Source organism: Arachis stenosperma, chromosome 1, assembly GCF_014773155.1.
Source record: "Arachis stenosperma cultivar V10309 chromosome 1, arast.V10309.gnm1.PFL2, whole genome shotgun sequence".
Lineage (NCBI taxonomy): Eukaryota > Viridiplantae > Streptophyta > Magnoliopsida > Fabales > Fabaceae > Arachis > Arachis stenosperma.
Window position 1 is genome coordinate 25,459,595 of NC_080377.1, and position 24,733 is coordinate 25,484,327.

The following is a 24,733-nucleotide window of genomic DNA, read 5'->3' on the forward strand; positions in this document are numbered from 1 at the left end:
CTATTTATAAAACGTACATTTTCCTCCCTTATAACTTTTAAAACACCTACTCTTTAATTCCTTTTAAATTTTTTGTGTTAATTAATGTTAACTTTATCTTTTTTTCAAGAAAAAATAAATTATTTTTTTCAAACATACCCTGTAGAAAAAATTTTATTTTTTATCATTAAATTTTTCTTACCAAAATACTCTTTAATAAATTATTTTTTATTGATTAAAAGTGTATTTTTACCAAAATATTTTTAAAAAAATTTAATAATCAAATTATTTTTTCTAAGATACCCTTCAATAACTTTTTAACTATTAAATTGTGATTTTATCAAAATTTTTGTTAATAATTATTTTTATATTTTATTATTAATTTTCTGATATTAATATATATTATTTTAACATTAAATAAAAAAATCTTGGTAAGATTATTTTTTGATATCAATATGTATTAATTGTTATACATATTAACAGTGGTAAGATTTTTTTATTTAATGTTAAAATAATATATATTGATATCAAAAAATTAATAGTAAAATATAAAATAATTGTTAACACAAATTTTGGTAAAATGATAGTTTAATAATTAAAAATTTATTAAAGGGTATTCTAGAAAATTTTAATTTAATTATTAAATTTTTTTAAAATTATTTTGGTAAAAATACAATTTAATCAATAAAAAAATAATTTATTAAAAGATATTTTGGTAAATAAAATTTAATGACAAAAAAAATAAAATTTTTGTTAAAGGGTATTTTTGTAAAAAATATTTTTTTTTGAAAAATGGATAAAGTTAACATTAGTTACTATAAAAAATTTAAAATGGATTAAGGAGAAGATTTTTTAAAAGTTATAAGGGAGAAAAATGTACATTTTATAAATAGAGGGGAGGGGAGTGCCATTAAGAGAGAAGAGTGGAATTTTCTCATTTAAATTTAATCATTTCTAAACTAACAAAATTCAAAATTTTACAATTTTTTATAATAATTTGTCTATAATTTTTAGTTAAAAGCTCACAAACAAGTCTAAATATCTAAGTTTATTATTAAAAAAATTCAATTAAAAAGAAAAATCATATTTGAAATGCATCAAACCCTTAATTACAAAAATTGAACAAAATTAAATCAGAAATCGAAAGAGCAATACTGATGAGTATTAGAGATTAGGCTATACTAATACTACTACATTACACAAAGAATCAATCAAACCAAACTATTTATGATACTAATAATTAACTAATTTATCGTCTCTCACTACAAGACGAACGGAGAATAGCGGCGGTTTATTTGCCAATTTGCGGCAATTTTAAACCGCCGCAAAATAGGACGCCAACAGAAAGGGAGCGGGATGGAATTTTGTGGTGGGTCCAGCAATCGCCATAACCACCGCAAATCAATTATTTTGTGTCGGTTAAATTAGCAGCGGTTTAAAATCGTCGCTATACTACCAATGGTGATTTCTCCGAGATTTTTGCAACTCTCCTTAACCACCACAATTTACTGCATTGTTTTTATAAAATTTATTTGCGGCGATTTTAAACCGTCGCTATTTCTAGGATTACGTTTTTTAAAAAATAATATTTTAGTTTGTTTTCTTTTATTAACGTTGAGATATTTTTTGGAATATTTTTTTATTTTAAAAATCTTATCGATCTTTTTTAAAAGTCTAAATTGATGCCAAGAACTGATACATATTTAACTGCGAAATATACTAACATATTTATTTTAATATCAATAAAGTATTTCAATTGTCACCAAAAAAAGTAACGTATTTGGCTAATAAAAAATGTTGTATAGTCAATTTAAACAAAACACATACTGAAAAACAAACTATCACATATATCCTAATTTCTATTTCCGCCGAGTCCATTAGTGCGCGAAATTGAATCTGAATTAGCAAGTGCACTGGATCGTCCAAGTAATAACTCAGGTGAGTGAGGGTCAAATCCCACGGAGATTGTCGGATTGAGCAAACAATGACTATCTTGTAAAGTTTAGTCAGGAGATTACAAAACATGATTGTTTGTTAAGAGGCATAAATGAATAGTAAAGAAAACGAAATACCAGATAAGTGTAAAAGCAATGATGGATATTTAGTTAAGGCTTCGGAGATGCGTATTCTTTCTGGATTAACTTTTCTTACTGTCTACTTCAACAACAAATGACTAATTCAACGGCTGCCGTAATTGACTAACTCATGTAACATCCTCATCAAGTTAGTCTTTTCTAAACCATAGCAGTCCACCATATCCGAGCAACCTATGTAGCATCCTCAATAGGTTAACTCATGGCTTTCCGCTATAGTCAAAGGTGAAGACCTAAGCAATCCACTCCCTTCGCGATCCTATTGAAAACGCCACAGAAAAGGTCGGATTTTTCGGATCAGGGAACGCTGCTTTTCATACTCTAGCCTTGACACCACAAAAACCTCAGTAACCCACGGTCAACGGGATTATATGTCATATATCTAAAGTTGCCCAGGCACGCTCTTGGAATCCACAGTGCATTCTCTAGCTTGTGGTTCAATGCTATCCGGGCAGGACTAACACGGAACCCATGTAGAACAAGGATGATTGTCATAGGTCATCCTCAATTCATGAGATGAAGAACCAAAATGCACAAGAGAATGGAATCAAAAGTGTATTCAAATAGAACAGTAATATTATTAATCTATGAGTCAATAGAGCTCCTAACCCTAACTTAGGAGGTTTAGTTGCTCATGCTTTTACAGAAAGTAATCGTGAAAAGGTAAAGATGAGGTAGAAGATCGAAAGTTTTTTTAACAATTATGATCTTTGTACTATTTATACAAGTCTAATAACTAAGAAGTACAAAAAGTATGACAGACTAGACTAGAGATGCGAAAATCCATCCTTGGGCCAACTTTGGTTGATTACTTGGGCTGAGCTTGGCGTCCAACTTCGAGGAATGGGCGTTGAACACCCATTAGGAGGTGATGGACGCTTCCTTGTGTCTTTGTGGGCGTTGAACGCCCCAAGGGAGTGGTTCTTGGGCATTCAACGCTGGCTTGTCTCCTTGGGGCGTTGAACACCAGCTAGGGGGTAGCTCCTTGGCGTGTAATCCCAATATAGGCAGGCCTCTTCGAAGAAAAGTGTAGATCATTATATATTACTGAAAAGTTCTGGAAGTTAGCTTTCCAACGCCGTTAAGAATATGGTATTTGGTCCTCTGTAGCTCCAGAAATGCTTGTTTCAGTGCACGGAGGTCAGATTCTGACAGCATCTACTACGCTTTCCTTGCCTCAGAATCGGACTTTGCCAAAGCTCCTCAATTTCTGCCAAAAATGACCTAAAATCATCATAAAACACAACAAGTCAAATTAGAATTCAAAAATATGAATTTTGCACTAAAACCTATGAAAGCATAATAAAACTTAAACAAAACATAACTAAAATAGTATGAAAATGATGCCAAAAAGTGTATAAAATATCCGCTCATCAGAATACCAAACTTAAAATGTTGCTTGTCCCAAGCAACCAAAAATAAAGTAGGATCAGGAAGAAGGAAGAGAAGGACACAATAAATCCCAGATTTTTCAATGAAGCTCAGTTCCAATTGATGAGCAGGGCTTGTAACTATTTACTTCTGAACAGTTTTGGCATCTCACTATCCCTTGAAGCTCAGAATTGTTGGTGTCTTTAGGAATTCAGAACCCGGATGATATTATTGACTCTCTTAGTTTAGTTCTTTTTTATTCTTGTACACAGCTTCTTTTAGAGCCTGGCCGTGACCCTAAGCGCTTTGTTTTCCAGTATTACCACTGGATACATAAATGCCACAAACATTCAACTGGGTGAATCCTTTTGGATTGTGATTCAGCTCTGCTAGAATCCCCAGCCAGTGGTGTCCAGAGTTCTTAGGCACACCTTTTTGCTTTTAGGATCACAACTTTAAATGCTCAGTCTCAAGCTTTTTCACTTGACACCTTCACACCACAAGCATTTAGTTAGGGGAGGAGCTCATTTGAAGTTTTTAGGGCGAAATTTTGTCTTTTAGGCCCTCCTAACCATTGATGCTCAAAGTCTTTGATTCCTGCTCTTGCCTTTTGGTTTAAAGAACTGTTGGCTTTTTCTCTTTCTTTCTTTTTCTTGCTTTTGCCTTTTGGTTTTAAGAGCTACTAGCTTTTTCTCTTTCTTCTTCTCTCTTTTTTTTTTCATTTCTTTCTCTTTTTTTTTCTTTTTTGCTGCCTTTTCTTGCTTCAAGAATCAATAATTAGATTTTTCAGATTACCAATAATACTTCACCTTTTCCATCATTCTTTTATGAACCAACATTCTTTACTCCAACATCAAATATGCACTGTTGATTCATGCATTCAGAAAGTAAAAGTAATGCCACCACATCAATTAATTGGACTATTCTTATTATATAACTCGAGTTCATACATCTTACTTCTCTTTTTCAAATAAAATTTTCTTTTAATTATGGTGAGAGATGCATGGAATATTTCATAGCTTAAGACAAAATAAAGGATGATTTGCACTTAGAAACAGGAAATAGATAATGAAATATAATGGAAAACAGAAAAATAACATAAGCAAAAGGGAATATGGAACATGACCACCTTCGTAACGGCGACTATTGTTTCCTCTAGAGAATTCAATGGAGCGCTTGATTTCTTCTATGTCACGCCCTTGTCTCTGTTGCTCTTCCTTCATAGCTCTTTGATCTTCTCTTATTTCATAGAGGATGGTGGAATGCTCTTGGTGTCCCATCCTCAGATGATCCATGTTGGAGTTTAATTCCCCTAGAGAAGTATTCAGTTGTTCCCAATAACCTTGGGGAGGAAAATACATCCCTTGAGGCATCTCAGGGGTTTCTTGTTGAGGCACCTCTACATGCTCTTGTTATGGTTCATGTGCCGGCTCTCTAACATGCTCCATCCTTCTTTTAGTGATGGGCTTGTCCTTCTCAATGGAGATGTCTCCTTCTATGACAATTCCAGTGGAATTACATAAGTGACATATGAGGTGAGGGAATGCCAACCTTGCTTGAGTGGAGGTCTTTTTGGCCACCTTGCACAGCTCTCGAGGTATCACCTCATGTACCTCCACCTCATTCCTAAGCATGATACAGTGAATCATGATGGTTCGATCAATGGTCACTTCAAACCGGTTGCTAGTAGGAATGATAGAGTATTGGATGAATTCCAATCATTCTCTAGCTATAGGCTTAAGGTCAAGCCTTCTTAGTTGGATAGGCTTGCCATGAGCATCCCTTCTCCATTGTGCTCCTTTCACACAATATCTGAAAGGACTTGGTCCAGCCTTTGATCAAAATTTACTCTTCTAGTGTAGAGGTGTGGGTCTCCTTGCACAAATGGTAGATGGAGTGCCAACCTTACACTTTCAACGCTGAAATCCAAGAAACGCCCTCGGACCATGGTGTGCCAATTTTCGGGGTGTGGGTTTACATTAGTGTCATGATTTTTGGTGACCCACGCATTGGCATAAAATTCTTGCACCAATAAGATTCTAACTTCCGGGATGGGGTTGGTTAGAACTTCCCAACCTCTTCTCCGAATTTCTTATTGGATCTCCGGGTACTCATTCTTTTTTAGCCTAAAGAGGACTTCAGGAATCACCCTCTTCTTTGTCACTACTCTATAGAAGGGGTCTTGATGGGCCTTAGTAAGGAATCTCTCCCTTTTCCAAAGTTCGGAGGCAGAAGCTATGGCTTTTCTTTTCCTTTTTCTAGAGGATTTTCCGACTTTGGGTGCCATAAGTGTGAATGGAAAGCAAAAATCAAGGCTTTTCCAACACCAAACTTGAAAGCTTTACTCGTCCTCGAGCAAATATGAACAAAAGGGAAGAATAGAGTAGAAGAAGGAGAAAATAGTAGAGATAGAGGGAGAGAGGGATTCGGCCAAGAGGGGGGCTTATGGTGTATGAGGGTTGTGTATGTGTGGGTATGAAGGGGTGATAGAGGGGGTATTTATAGGGGGAGTTGCTTGTGTTAGGGTTCGGTTATGGGGTAAGGTAATTGGAAGGGAAATATTTTGAATTTAAAGTGGGTGGGGTTGGTGGGAATGGTTCGATGGTAGTGATGAAAAGTGTTGGGAAGAGAAAAAGGTGATGTGGATGTGATTGGTTGAGGGTGTATGGGGAAAAGTGTATATGGAGAAGAGGAAAAGTAAGAGAGAGAAGAATTTGGGGTAGGCAGAGATACTATGAGACACACTGATCCTGAGAGGCTAGGGAATTCGAATTCCCTGCCCCCTTGTGGGTGTTGAACGCCCAGCCTCTGCTCCTTGGCTGGCGTTCAACGCCAGCTTCTTGCTCCTTCTTGGGCGTTGAACGCCTATTAGGGACTCCTCCCTTGGCGTTCAATGCTAGCTTCCTCACCCAATTGGGGCGTTGAACGCCCCTCTTGCCTCCTTGTCTGGTGTTCAACGCCAGCACGGGGTGTACTCCAGGGTGTTTTGCTTCTATTTCTGAACATTTCTGTCTCTGTTCTAACTACTACACAGGATCACAACTTATGAGAATAAACTAATATTAGATAAATAAACTTAAGGAAAAACAAAAAGATTCTAATTATGGTTGGGTTGCCTCCCAACAAGTGCTTCTTTAACGTCACTAGCTTGAGGGTCAGCCCCTTTATGGGGATGGATAGGCGCTCAGAATTTTACCCCTTACAGTGAACTTCTTCCTGTGCTCTCATGGATGAGCTCCACGTGTTCTAGAGACAGGACCTTGTTCACAGTGTGCGGAATCACTGGGCTGTCTGTAAAGACAACTCTCATGCCAGGTGAGAGGCCTTCAATGGGGATTTTCTTATCCCTCCAGCCTTTAGGTACATTCTTCTTAGTACCTTTATTCTTATTGCTTGATGATGGGTTCTCAACCCCAAACTTAGATTTGGTGCTTGGGGGTTCTGTATAGCTGATGCGTGAGCATCTTTCTCATCTTTTCCTAGTGAATTTACATTTAAATTGTTAAGTTTAATAAAAAATTAATTGTCTTTTAGCCACTAAGGATGATACTTTGAGTCTTGTATAATTCTGTTTATTTTAGGTAGCAATCAGCTGGATTTGATGGAGTTTCTGCAGCACAAAAATTAAAAGAGATGACAGCGTGGAGCGACGCGTGCGCGTACTTGACGCGTGTGTGTGATTTGGAGCTTTCCATGGCGACACGTGCGTGTTCCTAATGCGTACGCGTGAAAAGCGAAGTTGCACAGCGACGCGTACGCGTACGCGTGACACGCAGAATAGACCATCGACGTGTACGCGTGACTGACGCGTACGCGTGACATGCGCGACGTGCAGAAAATGCAGAAAACGCTGGAGACAATTTCTGGGCCCCATTTTGGCACTCAAGTAAGGTGCAGCTCTCTGCCAAGTTAGGCGCGGATCCAGTGAAGCCAAGTGGTCCCCACGTTACAAGGCGTGGATTATTTAGTTGATTCTCATTTAAATTTGAATTTGAAAATAGGAGAAGATATTATCTTAATTTTAGATATTAGATTTTAAAATTAATTTGGATTAGTTATAAAAAGGAGAAACTTCTCTTCTTAGGTGTACCGGGGGATTCCATTAGGGAATTCTATTCCAATTTACATTCCGCATTTCATGAGCAACTAAACCTCCACTGTTAAGGTCAGGAGCTCTGTCTATTGTATGGATTGATACTATTATTTCTCTATTTTAATTCATGTTTTGATTTATATTTCAATAATTGTTTTCGTTCTTTATTTTATGAATTTGGGTGGAACGGAAGTATGACCTGTGTTCTAATTGAGTTCTTGTATAACTTGGAAAAGCTCTTTACTTGAACAACAACTTGAAAACATATTATCCTGAATTTCTAATTATTTGTATTTAACGGGATACGTGACATATAATCCCCTTATTTTTGGATAATTAGGATTCTTGTGGCATATAAACTAGAATTTGATCATCACCCTCTAATTGAAATTAATTGACCAAGGAATTGGCTGTTGATGAATTTTAGAGGAGACTAGGAAACTCTAAGGAATTAGGGTCTAGTCACAAATAGTTTGCCATGAATTAAATCTTGCATGCTTAAAATTGTTAGTAAGAAAATTCAATCCAGAAAATGGATAACTCTGAAGCCTTAACTATTTTCTCCCATATTTTATTTTTAACTTAATTACTTGCTGCCTTTTGATATGTTGAAGTCACTTTTTAAACCTTTTGAACATCTCAAAACCATTTTCTGCTTGTCTAACTAAGTAAATCATTTAACTATTGTTGCTTAGTCCATCAATTCTCGTGGGATCGACCCTCACTCACCTGAGGTATTACTTGGTATGACCCAGTGCACTTGGCGATTAGTTTGTGGTTGTAAAATACCGCACCATGTTTTTGGTGCCATTGCTGGGGATTGATAGTGATTAACAACTATTAGTTGCTTGATTGCTTAGATTAGGCATTTTATTTTTATTTTATTAAAATCTATTTTTAATATTTTCGAAAAAAATAAAAAATAAAAAAATATTTTCGAAAAAAAAATTGTTCTGTCTTCTTTGCTTTCCTGTTTACCACATGGTACGTTTAATTCTGTTTGGTGTTTTATGCTAAGAAAAAATAATGGAGAGAGATCACATGGGTTACTACTCACACCTGAGTAGTGATTCATATTATGGTGGATGGAGGAACTATCCAAATTTTGGTTGGCAAAGTCAAAACCAAAGAAACTTCAATGCTCCATGTTCCAACTATCAAGAGCCACCACCTCCATATTCATACCAAGAACCACCATCTCCATATTCATAACAAGAACCATCATCTTTCTATCCATATCAAGAACCGTCATCTTTCTACCCATACCAAAAGCCACCATCTCCTTATTCATCTCAAATATCATCAGATCTTGAGCTTCTCATGAAAGAATTCCTACATGATATAAAGACAAGTGTCAAAAATGTAGAGAAATATGTACAGACGATGATCAAGAACCAGGAAGAGGAACAAGCAAATTCCTTTCCAAGAGATACAATGCAAGATCCTATGGAAGAAAGTGAAAAAACCAATCAAAGGAGTTTATACTCCAGTGAATTAGAGAGCTTTCCGCCCTTACATATGGAAGAAGAGGAAGATGTACAACCTCTCATGCCCTTGGTAAGCAATGAAGAAGAAATTGAATTAGAAGAAATCTACCAAGAGGAAGAGGTTGAAATCGAGGAAGCTTGCAAAGAAATAGAAGAATTCAAAGAAGAACACAAGGGAGTGGAGCTTGCAAGACTTCTTCCAAAGCCATCACCATCCAATACAACATTCAAGTGGATAAAATTCCTATCCTTAATCTTTACTTTCCCACTTAAATATGGGCTACTGGAGATGGATGGTCAACTTAGAGCTCTTTGTGGCATTAAGATTAAGAGAAAGATGGTTAGTGGCAAGAGTTGTCAAGCAAGGTTCAATATGGTTGCATGCTCCAAATTGAAGTGCAAGGATTGGTGTAGAGCTTAATTGAATGGGTCTAGAAGGTTGTTTGGATGTCTCTATGAGAATTCAGATTGTTTGCCACCCGGTGGGAACAATGGTGATACACAAGAAGATGGGTATAAAAGCAAGGTTTGGGACCCTGGAATTCATTCCCACAATCAACACTCATGGGGCGTTATCACTTGCTTCAACTTGCTCAAAGGCGTTATGCGCCTAGCTTGGAATCCCGGTGGCCATTGGAATTACAAACATTGGTGGAGATTTCTGGATCAGTACAAGCACAAGCCACCATGACAAGGAGCTCACCACATGTCCAACTTAAGGACTTTAACTAAAAGTGCTTGATGGGGGACAACCCACCGTGGTATGATCGCTCCTTTTCATTCTTAGTTGTTTTTCGTAGTAGTAGTTTTCTTACTTATTTGATTTTTATTGAGTTTTCACTATTTTTCTGATCATGCAGCTATTTTTGAACAGGAACCAGACACTTCAAAAAAAAAAATGAGCACACGACGTGCAAGCTACGCGTCATATGTGTGTGCGTGAAAAATAAAAGTGAACAGAGAGTTGCATAAGAGTGGCAAAAAAAGTGTGCCTTACACACAAATTGGATCATGCATACGCATCCATGACGCGTGCGCGTAAATTACAATTTTGGCACTCCACGCGTACGCGTCAAGCACGCGCACGCGTGGATGAGTAAAATCGGCGTAAAAGGTGTTTGGCTAGAGAGTTATGCTGGTGTGGGGCTGGAACTATGCTGGGCACACAAGCCCCACCACACGGACACGTCCCCGACGCGTACGCATCATTTTCCCATCCTGGCCGTCCACGCGTACGTGTCTCTTGAAGTTCGTATGATCTACGCGTATGCATTTCTGACGCGTACGTGTCACATGCGATGCCCAATTAAACCACCTCAGCGCCTGATTTCAAATCATCCCCCTTCTAAATCCTAACTCTCTCTTGCTCCTTTATCTTTTTATCCTTCTTTCATCATATTGATTACTTTTATATCCCTCTCTGTTTGCAGTTCTTCTTTGATTGAGGACAAGCAAACCTTTAAGTTTGGTATTGACGCTTCGCTTATGGCTTTTCTGTCTAGCACCAAAGGGAGATGAATGTGCTTCATGAAGGAATGAGATGACCACCAGCATAACTGAGGTGGTTGAGTTCCTTTCATTCTATTTCTCTTCCGTTCTTATTGTGTTGTCTTCTGTTTTCTGCTGCTTTAGCTGCTTGCATGATCTTTAGTGCTTTTAAAAAATTTTTTCTCATGTATTGCTCACTAAAACTTGAATTCAAAAGAAAAATAAGTAATGTATTGCATGAGAAATTGAGTTTATATTTAAAGAATAGTCTTATTTACTTAAATGTGGTGGTATTATTTGTGATTCTGAATGCATGATATGAACAGTGCATAGTTGAATTTGAATTAAAGGATGTTGATGTACAAGGAACAGGAATTTAGAAAGTTATTATGAATTCTCTGAAATAAGTAAAAGTTTAATCCATGAAGCAAAAGAAATAGCACAAAAAAACTATAAAAGCAAGGTCCAAGGCTCTGAGCATCAATGACTAGGGAGGTCAGACATGATTAAAAGCTCAAAGAGTTTTTTCCCTAGTCATATGCTTGTGGTGTGATTGTGTCAAGTAATCCTTGAGATAGAACACTTAGAGTCGAAACCAAGTGCGTTTAACCGAGTATGCCAACGGCTTTGGGCACCACTGTCTGGGAGTAACTGAAAGAAAAATCAGAACTTAAAGAAAGTTCCCCAGTTAAGTGCTTGTGCTGTTTCTGTGTCAAGTAACCCTTGAGACAAAACATTTAAAGTCATAGCTAGGCTCAAGGAGCAAAGCACCAAAGAAAAAAATAATAAATAAATAAATAAATAAATAAATTAAAGAAAATTATGTTGTGTTCAAGGATTAAATTGGAGTATAAAGATCAGAGAATTCATAATATGATCCGGATTCTAATTTGGAATGACACTGACATTCCTCTGATTTACAGGAGAGTGAGATGCCAAAACTGTTCAAAATTATAATGAAAAAAACCCCATTTTAAGAATAGACTTGAGCTTAATCGGACTATCATTCTCATGCAAATTCACATCCTAGGCCTGTATTATTTTGGTTGCTTGAGGACAAGCAATAATTCAAGTTTGGTGTTGTCATATGTGAGCATCTTTCTCAACTTTTCCTAGTGAATTTGCATTTAAATTGTTAAGTTTAATCAAGAATTAATTGTCTTTTAGCCACTATAGATACTACTTTGAGTCTTGTGCAATTCTCTTTATTTTAGGTAGCATTCAGCTGGATTTGATATAGTTTCTGCATTTAGCCATTATGGATTGATACTATTATTTCCCTGTTTTAATTCATGTTTTGATTTATATTTCAATAATTGTTTTCGTTCTTTATTTTATGAATTTGGGTAGAATGGAAGTATGACCCATGTTCTAATTGAGTTCTTGTATAACTTGGAAAAGCTCTTTACATGAACAACAGCTTGAAAACATATTATCCTGAATTTCTAATTGTTTGTATTTAACAGGATACGTGACATATAATCCCCTTATTTTTGGATAATTAGGATTCTTGTGGCATATAAACTGAAATTTGATCATCACCCTCTAATTGGAATTAATTGACCAAGGAATTGGTAGTTAATGAATTTTAGAGGGGACTAGGAAGGTCTAAGGAATTAGGGTCTAGTCACAAATAGTTCGCCATCAATTAAATCTTGCATGCTTAAAATAGTTAGTAAGAAAAGTCAATCGAGAAAATAGATAACTCTGAAGCCTTAACTGTTTTCTCCCATATTTTATTTTCAACTTAATTACTTGATGCCTTCTGATATGTTGAAGTCACTTTTTAAACCTTTTGAACATCTCAAAATCATTTTCTGCTTGCCTAACTAAGTAAATCATTTAACCATTATTGCTTAGTCCATCAATCCTCGTAGGATCGACCCTCACTCACCTGAGGTATTACTTGGTACGACTCGGTGCACTTGCCGGTTAGTTTGTGGTTGTAAAATACCGCACCAATAGCTCTGCACTGAGAGAGAGGGTTGGAATACCAAGTGTTGCACAGTTATCTTTCCCTTAGGGAAGGCCTTAGGTTTGGGCATCTTGAATAAGATGTGATCCTCCCATAATTGCAAGACTAGCTCTCCCTTTGACACATTAATTATGGCATTGGCTGTAGCCAGGAAAGGTCTTCCATGGATGATGGATTCATCCTCGTCCTCCCCAGTATCTAAGATGATAAAATCTGCAGAGATGTAAAAGTCTTCAACCTTTACTAAGGCATCCTCTACCAAGCCATATGCCCTTTTCAGTGACTTGTTTGCCATCTCCAATGAGATCTTAGTAGCTTGCACCTCAAAGATTTCCAGCCTATCCATTACAGAGAGAGGTATGAGGTTTATGCTTGACCCTAGGTCATAGAAAGCTTTCTCAAAGGTAATTGTCCCTATGGTGCAAGGAATTAGGAAGCGTTCGGGATTCGGCAGCTTCTAAGGTTGTTTCTTCTAAACCAAGGCATTAGGTTCCTTGGTGAGCACTGGAGGTTCTTTCTCCAATGTCTCTGTTCCAAATAATTTTGCATTCAGCTTTATTAGAATTCCGAGGTACTAAGCAACTTGCTCTTCCCTAGTTTTCTCTTCCTCATCAGAGGAGGAGTATTCTTCAGATTCTATAATCTTCAACCAAGCATTTAAACGAACCTCTATAGTCTCTTCATGAGTTTTGGTTTCTTTTAGTTCTTCAACAAGGGAGTCCTTAGTGGGTGTTGAACGCCCAACTAATCCTATTGTGGCATTCAACGCCAGGAGTGCTCCCTCTTGGGCATTGAATGCCTAGCTTTTACTCCATTGCTAGTGTTCAACGCCAATAACTGCTCCTTTTTGGGTGTTGATGCCCATCTACTCCCTTACTAGCGTTCAACGCCAGCTTCTCCTCTTCAGTTTTGGCCTCAACTTCTGCAGTGATGGCCTTGCACTCTTCTCTTAGGTTTACTTCAGTATTACTAGGAAGAGTGTTAGGAGGAGTCTCAAGAATTCTTTTACTCACCTAACCAATCTGTACCTCCAAATTCCTTATGGAGGATCTTGTTTCAGTAATGAAACTATGAGTTGTCTGAGAGAGATTGGAGACTATAATGGCTAAGTCAGAGAGATTGTTCTTAGAAGTCTCCATATGTTTCTGAGAAGATGGGAATGGTTTATTATTAAACCTATTCTGGTTTTTTCCACCTTGATTGTTATTGAAGCCTTGCTGAGGCTTCTGTTGATCCCTTCATGAAAAGTTGGGATGATTCCTCCATGATGAGTTGTAGGTGTTTCTATAATGTTCATTGTTGGGATTTTCTGAGGATTTTCCCAAATAGTTAACCTCATCCATCATGGATTGATCTGGATCATATGCATCTCCTTCATAGGAGGCTTCTTGAGTGCTGTCAGCTGCAGCTTGCAATCCAGTCAGATGCTGAGAGATCATGTTGAGCTGTTAGGTCAGGATCTTGTTCTGAGCTAATATAGCATTCAGAGTGTCAACCTCCAGGACTCTTCTCTTCTGATCTACCCCATTACTTACAAGATACCTCTAAGAAGTATACATGAATTGGTTATTAGCAACCATGTCAATGAGTTCCTGTGCCTCTTCAGGCGTTTTCTTCAAGTGGAGTGAACTGCCAGCAGAGTGGTCCAATGTCATCTTGGACATCTCAGAAAGACCATCATAGAAGATTTTTAGCATAGTCTAGTCCGAAATCATGTTAGGAGGGCACTTTCTAATCAATTGTTTGTACCTCTTCCAGGCTTCATAGAGGGATTCACCCTCTTTTTGCCTAAAGGTCTGAACTTCCATCCTGAGCTTGCTCAGCTTCTGAAGTGGAAAGAACTTGATCAAGAATGCATTGACCACCTTTTTCCAAGAGTCTAGGCTTTCCTTAGACTGGAAAGCCAGCCATAACCTAATTATGTCCCTTACAGCAAAGGAAAAAAGCATAAGCTTATAAATTTTTGGATCCACTCTATTAGTCTTGATAGTATCACAGATCTGCAAGAAATCAGAGATGAATCTGTTGGGATCTTCCTGTGGAAGTCCACAAAACTGGCAGTTCAGTTGAACTAAAGTGACCAGTTAAGGCTTCAGCTTAAAGTTATTTGCACCAATGGTGGGTATAGAGATGCTTCTTCCGTTGAAGCCAGAAGTGGGTGCAGTAAAGTCACCTAGGACCTTCCTTATGTCTCCTCCACCATTAGGATTGGCTGCCATGTTTGAATTTTCAGCTTCTTGTTCGAAAAATTCTGTGAGGTTTCTTCCGGAGTGTTGTCCTCTAACTTGTTGTAAATACCTCCTTAGAGTCCTCTCAGGTTCAGGATTAGGATCAAAGAGAGGTTCTTTATCCCTATTCCTACACATAAGCAAGAACGAAGAATGCAAGAAGAGAAGAAGAAAAGGATTCTCTATGTCAAAGTATAGAGGTCCTTTGTGAAAGTTAGAAAGGGAGAAAAGAAAAGAAAGATATCTTTTAAATTAAAAGAGTTTTCGAAAAATAAATAGAAAAGGAAAAGAAGATTTTGAAAATAGAGGTGAGAGAAAGAGGTAAGAAGTTTCGAAAAGGGAGAGAAGAAAGAGGTAAAAAGTTTTCAAAAATAGAAGAGAGAGAAAGAAGAATTAGAGAGATACTAAATTTTCAAAATTAGAATAAGATAAACAAGTATCTAACCAACTAACAAGAATTGAAAACAAATTAAAAGATTTGATTTTGAAATTAAATTTTTTTTAAAAGAAAGTAAAGACTTGGACTTCAAAAGTTTTAAATGTAAAACGAAGATAAGATAGGAAGGACTTAAAGCAAGAAGATATGATAAAGATTTAAAAAAGATTTGTATAGATAAGATTTAAAATTTGATTTTTGAAAAATATTTAATTTTGAAATTTGAAATTTAAATTTTAAATTTTGAATTTTGAAATTGAATTTTAAAATTTGAAATTAAAGTAAGATAAGATAGGATTTTTGAAATTCAAAGAAAGATAAAAAGATAAGATAAAGATTTGAAAAGATAAGATTTGAAATTCAAAATTTAAACTTTACTAACAAGAAAACACCAAACTGAAAATTTTTAAATCAAGATAAGAAAAGATAGTTAAGATTTTCGAAAATTTGAATAAAGATAAAAGAGATATTTTGTATTTTTCGAATTTTAAGGAAAAAAAAACAACTAAGAGACACCAAACTTAAAAATTTAAGATCCAAAGACACCAATTTTCGAAAATTTGAAAGAAAAACACAAAAAGACACCAAACTTAAAGTTTTTGAAATCAAACAAGAAAAATGACCAAGAACAATTCTAATACTAAGATGAACAATCAAAAACAATTTCAAAAATTTAAAGAAAAGATGAACACAAAAATGGACACCAAACTTAAAAGCTGACACAAGACTCAAACAATGAAAAAGATTTACTAAAGAAAAGAAAGGGTTTTGAAAAAATTTTTAAGAAGAAAACAAAAGAGTAACTAAACCTTTAAAAGCACCTAATCTAAGCAACAAGATAGTCCAGTAGTTTGTCAAACTCAGAACAATCCCCGGCAACGGCACCAAAAACTTAGTGCGCGAAATTGAACCCCGCACAACTGGACCGGCAAGTGCACCGGGTCGTCCAAGTAATACCTCAGGTGAGTGAAGGTCGAATCCCACGGAGATTGTCGAATTGAGCAAACAATGGGTATCTTGTAAATCTTAGTCAGGCGATTAAAAAATATGATGATTTGTTAAGAGGCATAAACAAAAAGTAAAGAAAACAAAATACCAGATAAGTGTAAAAGCAATGATGGATATTTAGTTAAGGCTTCAGAGATGCGTATTCTTACTGGATTAACTTTTCTTATTGTCTACTTCAACAACAAATGACTCATTCAATGCCAGCCGTAATTGACCAACTCATGTAGCATCCTCACCAAGTTGGTCTCTTCTAAACTATAGCAGTCCACCATATCCGAGCAACCCATGTAGCATCCTCATCAAGTTAACTCATGGCTTTCCGCTAAAGTCGAAGGTGAAAACCTAAGTAATCCACTCCCTTCATGATCCTACTCAAAATGCCATAGACAAGGTCGGATCTTCCGGATAAGGGAATGCTGCTTTTCATACTCTAGCCTTGATGCCATAGAAACCTCAGTAACCCACAGTCATGATGACCGAACTTTTGTATGGTATAGAATTTCACTAATGAAATCTCGTTGCAAGTATAGTCTCCAAACCAACAATAGTCCTTTCATACAAACATTTCTTTGTCACAAGTAACAATCCCCTAATAATCCTAATAACCGAAGTATTTAAACCTCGGGTCGTCTCTCAAAGGAATTGCAAGGTAGTGTTCTTGTTATTGGTTATGAGTTGTATATTTTGGGGTTTTGGATGAGAATTAAGAAAAATAAATTACAAAGGAAATCTAATGATAAAGTGGTCTTGGCAAGGTTTGGCGATTAAGGATCTCTAACCTTACTACTAAACACATCATGATAATTTCAAGGATCAATCCCATGAAATCATCCTCTAACTAGTAAAGGAAGGTCAAATGAGCTATATCAATCCAAGTCCATAAGTCCTAACTATTCACTAATTGAATTAATGAAAGCTAGAGTCAATGGCTATCAATCATCAATCACTTGGGCATTAGTAGCTCAAGAGTTCCCAAGTTACCCTCTGAAGCCAATAACATAAAATTCTACTCTAACATCCTTCTAAGCATTTTATCAAACACTTGGGAGGCACAAAAGGAAAGCATAGTAAATTGACAATAAGAATGAATTCTAACAACAATTAATTACAAAAGATTAACAACAACAATCAAGGAAAGTACAATTAACATGAATTACCTCAAATTGAATTAGAAGAAAATAAGAAGAACAAGAGTAGATCAACTTACAAAGTATGGAAACAAAATAGAAGAAATTGCAATAAGAGAATAGAAAAACAAGATATAGCAACATAGAATTGAAAGGTAGAAGTAGGTGAAAGCAAAGATTAAAGCCTAGATCTAAGAAATCCTAACCTAACCCTAATCCTAATTCTAGAGAGAAGAGAGAGCTTCTCTCTCTAGAAACTAACTCTCTAAACTAGATCTAAAGTTCTCATGTGTGTGTAATCATTCAATCCCCTTCAATCCTTGATCCTTTTAAGCATTTTGGCGCCAAAGTTGGTTCCAAACTGGGCCCCACAACATCTGTGAATTTGCTGGGCACGATTTCACTCAAAAATCATGTGTCAGCATCGACGCGTATGCGTCTAGCACGCGTACGCGTCCATGGGATTTTGCGTGATCCACGCGTAGGCGTCGAGTGCGGGTGCGCGTCCATGGACGTATCCCAAATCTTTGGCTTTTCATGATTTCTCCACTTTGCATGCTTTCTCTTCGCTCCTTTGATCCATTCCTAGCCCTTTTCAATCTGAAATCTCTAGCAAACATATCAAGGCATCTAGTGGAATCAAAGAAAGATTAAAATTATCAAATCAAGGGTCCAAAAGCATTTTTTTTAACACTTAAGCACAAATTAAGAGACAATCATGAAACTATGCTATTTTATTGGATAAATGTGAGAAAAGGTTAACAAAATACTCTAACTCCATCACAAGATAAACCCTAAAAATAGGGTTTATTAACCTCCCCACACTTAAACCTTAGCATGTCCTCGTGCTAAATTAAGAATGAAACAAGGGGTATGATATTTATTTAATGTGACTAAACTATATGCAACCTATCTAAATGCAACTATCCACATGAATGCAAATGCTTAGGTCAAAACAAATCAACTTCCAAGAGGACATATGTAAGCACAAGGGCTAAAGCAATAGGGGCTAAACCAAACCAAACCCTCAATTGCATTTAATTACCAAAAAGATTTACAAACTTGCAAGAATAAGAATGATTATGATGAACACATGTAATTGAGCAATCGAACCCTCACCGGATTTGTATCCGCTCTAGCACTCATGTGTTTGGGGGTTGATTCACTCAATTCTCCCCTAATCATGCTTTTCAAAATTTGTTCTTCATATAACAATCAACAATCATTCAATGCATGCATACAAATATTATAAGGTCTTTCTCAAAGGTTGTAATGGGGCTAGGGTCAAGGTAGGATCATATATGGTTAAGTGGACTAGAATTTGAATCTTTGATTAACCTAGACTTTCCCACCTAATCTATATAATGACCTATACAAATTTAAAACTAACCTAACTACCCATCCTTTACTTTTCACATATTCATGCATTTGCTTTTCATTTCACAACACTTATGCATTGACTCCTTTATTTGGACTTTACTTTGGGGAATTTTGTCCCATTTTATTATTTTTCTTCTTTTTCTTTCTTTTTCCATCTTTTTTTTCTTTTTTGCATATATATTTTTTTCTTTCCTTTTTTCTCTTATTTTTCTCATTTTTCTTTCTTTCAAGCTTTGTACAAGAATGTCAATACATAAGGTTTATACTTTTAATCAATACATGAGTGTGCACCCAATTCCCAAATATAGAAATGTAAAACACCCTTTTATCCCAACCAATGTTCCCAAATCTCCCCAAACTTGAATAATAAACACTCTCACTAGCCTAAGCTAATCAAAGATCCAAACAAGGGACTTTTATTGTTTTCCGCTTTAGGCTTTTAATGTGCTAAAATAAAGAACAATTGGGTTAAGCGTAAACTCAAAATTGGTTAACAATGGAGAGTAAAAGGTAAGCTAATTGGGTAAGTGAGCTAATGAAATAATGGCCTCAATCATATAGATGCATGAATACAAGGAATAATTGGACATATAGAATTAAACAAATCAAGGATCACAATCATAGAAAGAGAACAATTTCACACAAGAAAGAAAATAAGTGGTTATAAGATGTAGCCACATCAATAGGCCCAAATCTCATAAGCTTGTGTTCTTAGCTCAAAACATGCTTCACAAAATATAAAATTCAAGCAAGTTCCACAAAAATTTTTCAATCAATTGGGGTGGATGCCCTATAGATAAATTCCTTGTAAAAATCTCATTGTTTTGACTAAGCTTATCCTAAATGCAATGTTGTGATTGAGAAATTCTAAAAATTCCTTAATTTATCCCCTTTTTCAATCAAAATCAATTCTTATGCAAAAAAAGGTCAACTTAGGTTTCATCAATCCAAAACATTTTTCTAATCACAACCAAAAAGCTAAAACAACTATATAAAGAAAATCCAACTAAAAATAAGGTGTAAAATGCGATAAACTAAAATAAAATTATGCAACAACCAAAATAAAAGTATCCACAATACTAGTATATAAAATAATCTCAAAGGAGTGCAAAATAAAGCAAAATAGCATAAACTAGGAGATAATGTCAAAAACTTTTCACCCAATATGAAGATGTCCACCGACGACGACGACGGAGACCTCCCTACACTTGGAATGAAGCATCGTCCTCGATGCTACTACTTGGGCTCAGGGTGAGAGTCATCTATCGCATCTGGCTGCTGGGGCTGAGGCTGTGGCTCCTCAGGGGGCTATTATGCCTCCGGGGTAGCCTAGATCTGGGGAGGTGCCTCTGGCTGAGCCTGCTGACATTAGAATTTTTGCTAGTAAAGAATTTTACAAAAATAGTCGCGTTGTAGATATAGATTCTAAACCAACAGAAATCCCTTTGTGCAAACGTTTTGGTTGTCACAAGTAACAAACCCCTTTGAAATTGATAACCGAGTATTCAAACCTCGGGTCGTCTTCTCAAGGAATTGCAGGGAGGTATGTTCTTATTATTGGCTATGAAAAAGGTAAAATTGGGGATTTGGAATTAAGGATGAAGTATGACAAGTAATTTAAATGACAATTAAAATAAATAAATACTGTAAAGCAAACTTTTGGCAAGGTATGAGAAATTGGAAGTCCAGACTTAGTTATTCTTATCAATAATAATGAAAGTTGAATCTTAATTCCACTTAGTTAACCTTTGCTAAAGCAAAGGAAAGTCAAGGGACTAATTAGTTAGACCTTCGAATCCAATTTATTTCCTAAGAAAAGTGATGAGCGGATAATTTGTATGCTTTTTGGCATTGTTTTTAGTATATTTTTAGTATGATCTAGTTAGTTTTTAGTATATTTTTATTAGTTTTTAGTTAAAATTCACTTTTCTGGACTTTACTATGAGTTTGTGTGTTTTTCTGTGATTTCAGGTATTTTCTGGCTGAAATTGAGGGACCTGAGCAAAAATCTGATCCAGAGACTCAAAAGGACTGCAGATGCTGTTGGATTCTGACCTCCCTGCACTCGAAGTGGATTTTCTGGAGCTACAGAAGCCCAATTGGCGCGCTCTCAACGGCGTTGGAAAGTAGACATCCTGGGCTTTCCAGCAATATATAATAGTCCATACTTTGCCCAAGATTTGATGGCCCAAACCGGCGTTCAAAGTTACCTCAAGAAATTCCAGCGTTAAACGTCGGAACTGGCACCTAATTGGGAGTTAAACGCCCAAACTGGCACTAAAGCTGGCGTTTAACTCCAAGGAGAGTCTCTACACGAAATTGCTTCATTGCTCAGCCCAAGCACACACCAAGTGGGCCCGGAAGTGGATTTTTATGTCATTTACTCATCTATGTACTAGTTTTCTATAAGTAGGACCTTTTACTATTGTATTTGGAGAGACTTTGGGTAGCTATCTTCGTTTTATGCTATCTTAGACCTTTGGGAGGCTGGCCATTCGGCCATGCCTAGACCTTGTTCTTATGTATTTTCAACGGTGGAGTTTCTACACACCATAGATTAAGGTGTGGAGCTCTGCTGTACCTCGAGTATTAATGCAATTACTATTGTTCTTCCATTCAAATCCACTTGTTCTTTGTCCAAGATATCACTTGTTCTTCAACTTGATGAAGGTGATGATTGACGCCCATCACCATTCTCACTCATGAACAAGGTGACTGACAACCATTCTTGTTCTACAAGCATCTGAGGCTTAGTGAATATCTCTTGGATTCCTGATTGCACGATGCATGGTTGATCGCCTGACAACCGAGTGCTCGCCTGACAAACGAGCCAACCATTCCGTGAGATCAGAGTCTTCGTGGTATAGGCAAGAACTGATGGCAGCATTCAAGAGAATCCGGAAGGTCTAACCTTGTCTGTGGTATTCTGAGTAGGATTCAATGACTGAATGACTGTGACGTGCTTCAAACTCCTAGCAGGCTAGGGCGTTAGTGACAGACGCAAAAGTATCAATGGATATTATTCCGGCCTGACCGAGAACCGACAGCTGAATTCCGCTATGCCGTGACAGGACATATGCAATCGCTTTCACTGAGAGGATGGGAGGTAGCCACTGACAATGGTGAAACCCTACACAAGCTTGCCATGGAAAGGAGTAAGAAGGATTGGATGAAGGCAGTAGGAAAGCAGAGAGACGGAAGGGAAGGCATCTTCATACGCTTGTCTGAAGCTCTTACACCAATGATATACATAAGTATCACTATCTTTATCTTTTATATTATTTTCGTTCATCATCATATACATTTGAGTTTGCCTGACTAAGATTTACAAGATGACCATAGCTTGCTTCAATGCTAACAATCTCCGTGGGATCGACCCTTACTCACGTAAGGTATTACTTGGACGACCCAGTGCACTTGCTGGTTAGTTGTGCGAAGTTGTGTAATGCCATGGAATTGAACCACCAAGTTTTTGGAGTTCATGACCAGGGATTATGAGAGTTGTGAAAAAGTATTGTTCACAATTTCGCGCACCAAGTTTTTGGCGCCGTTGCCGGGGATTGTTCAAGTTTTGAGCAAGCTTTTGGTAACAATGCCTGGGATTGTTCAGTTTGGACAACTGACGGTTCATCTTGTTGCTTAGATTAGGTATTTATTTTTTTCGAAATTCTTGAAGGTGAATTCTAGAGTTTCATGATGATTTGTTGAAATCTGGCTGGCTGAGAAGCCATGTCTAATCTGATTGGACCGAGGTTTCAACTTATCACCACAAGAGCTTGTTGATTTTCATCAATTTTGCTTTTGGAGCAGTGATCTGCTAAGGCTTGGCTGACCTTTGGTCATGTCTAGTGTTTTGGACCGAAGCTTTCTTTGAAAGCTTGGCTGGCTGTGAAGCCATGTCTAATTCCTGGACCGGAGTCTTAGACTAGCATTGCACTGATTCCTGGAATTCTCATTAAGAATTTTGATATCTTTTTCCACTTAATTTTCGAAAAACACAAAAAAATCAAAAAAAATCATAAAATCCAAAAATATTTGATGTTTCTTGCTTAAGTCTAGTGTCTCATCTTAAGTTTGGTGTCAATAGCATGCATTCATTCATGTGTCTTAAGGGTCTTCAAGTGATTCTTGATGATTTCTTACTCTGATCTTTGAATTCTTTTGGCTTGAGTGTTTATGTGTCTCATATAGTGTTAGTAGTGTACAAACTGCTAAGTTTGGTGTCTTGCATGCATTGTTATTTGATTCTTATTGCATTTTGATTATTAAAAATCCAAAAATACTTTTAATTTGTGTCTTTTCAAGTCAATGATACAAAGAATTGAAGATTCAGAACATGCTGCAGAGGAATTATACAGAAAAAGCTGAGCATTCAAAAATGCCCAGTAAAGAAGACAGACTGGCGTTTAAACGCCAGCCAGGGTACCTGGTTGGGCGTTTAACGCCCAAAGAGGTAGCATTTTGGGCGTTAAACGCCAGAATGTATACCATTCTGGGCGTTTAACGCCAGGATGGTGCTAGGGGGAAGATTTTGTTTTCAAATCAATTTTTTTTCAAGTTTTCAAAGTTTTTCAAAATCAAATCTTTTTCAAATCATATCTTTTCAATCAAATGTTTTCAAAATCAATTTCTTTCCTTTTTCAAAGATACTTACTAACAATTAATGATTTGATTGAACATCTCAAATTTGTTGCCTTTTCTGTTGAGAAAGGTTTAATGTTTGAATCATATATTTTCTTGTTAGGCAAGTCACTTGTTTTCAAAACATATCTTTTAAAATTGTTTTCAAATCATATCTTCTCAATCACATCTTTTTAAAACCATAACTTTTCAATCAAATCTTTTTAACCTCATCTTTTTCAAAATAGTTTTCAATCAAATCTTTTTGACTTCTTATTTCAAAATCTTTTTCAAAAATCACTTCAATTCTTCCCCACTTCCAATTTTCGAAAATTATCAATCAATTTTTAAAATGTTTTTAACATCTTTCTAATTAATTTTCGAAAATCCTCTTCCCTCCTTCTCACATCCTTCTATTTATGGAGTACTACTCCTTCTTAATGCACAATTCGAACTCTAACTAATCAAGTTCGAATTCTTCTACCTTCTTTTCTTCTATTTTTCTTTTCCTCTGACACTTCAAGGAATCTCTGTACTGTGACATAGAGGATTCCACATTTCTCTTGTTTTCTTCTCTTTCATATGAGCAGGAGCAGAGACAAAGGCATTCTTGTTGAAGCTGACCCTGAACCCGAGAGAACCTTGAAGAGAAAGCTAAGAGAAGCCAAGGCACAACTCTCTTTAGAGGACCTGACCGAATTCTTCAAAGAAGAAGAACACATGGCAGCCGAAAACAATAACAATGCCAACAATGCAAGGAAGGTGCTGGGTGACTTCACTGCACCTACTCCTGATTTTTATGGGAGAAGCATCTCTATCCCTGCCATTGGAGCAAACAACTTTGAGCTTAAGCCTCAATTAGTTTCTCTAATGCAACAGAATTGCAAGTTCCATGGACTTCCAATGGAAGATCCTCATCAGTTCTTAGCTGAATTCTTGCAAATCTGTGACACAGTCAAGACTAATGGGGTTAACCCTGAGGTCTACAGACTGATGCTATTCCCTTTTGCTGTAAGAGACAGAGCTAGAATATGGTTGGACTCTCAACCTAAAGAAAGCCTGGACTCTTGGGAAAAGCTAGTCAATGCCTTCCTGGCAAAGTTCTTTCCACCACAAAGATGGAGTAAGCTTAGAGTGGAAGTCCAAACCTTCAGACAGAAGGATGGAGAATCCCTCTATGAAGCTTGGGAAAGATACAAACAATTAATCAGAAGATGTCCCTCAGACATGCTTTCTGAATGGAGCATCATAGGTATTTTCTATGATGGTCTCTCTGAACTATCTAAGATGTCCTTGGATAGCTCTGCTGGAGGATCTCTTCATCTGAAGAAGACGCCTGCAGAAGCTCAAGAATTGATTGAAATGGTTGCAAATAACCAATTCATGTACACTTCTGAAAGGAATCCTGTGAACAATGGGACTAGTCAGAAGAAAGGAGTTCTTGAGAT

General features: G+C 36.7%; 2 non-coding genes across 2 annotated transcripts; one reads left to right on the top strand and one right to left on the bottom strand.

Annotated features, from left to right (window-relative positions):
• The first annotated feature begins 14,194 nt into the window (after window positions 1–14,194).
• Window positions 14,195–14,303, top strand: LOC130955219 (small nucleolar RNA R71). Its single transcript, XR_009076663.1, has one exon. It is a non-coding gene; the product is annotated as a small nucleolar RNA R71 (small nucleolar RNA).
• Window positions 14,304–24,410: 10,107 nt separating this feature from the next.
• Window positions 24,411–24,518, bottom strand: LOC130951875 (small nucleolar RNA R71). The gene has a single exon (XR_009074135.1). It is a non-coding gene; the product is annotated as a small nucleolar RNA R71 (small nucleolar RNA).
• Window positions 24,519–24,733: the final 215 nt, after the last annotated feature.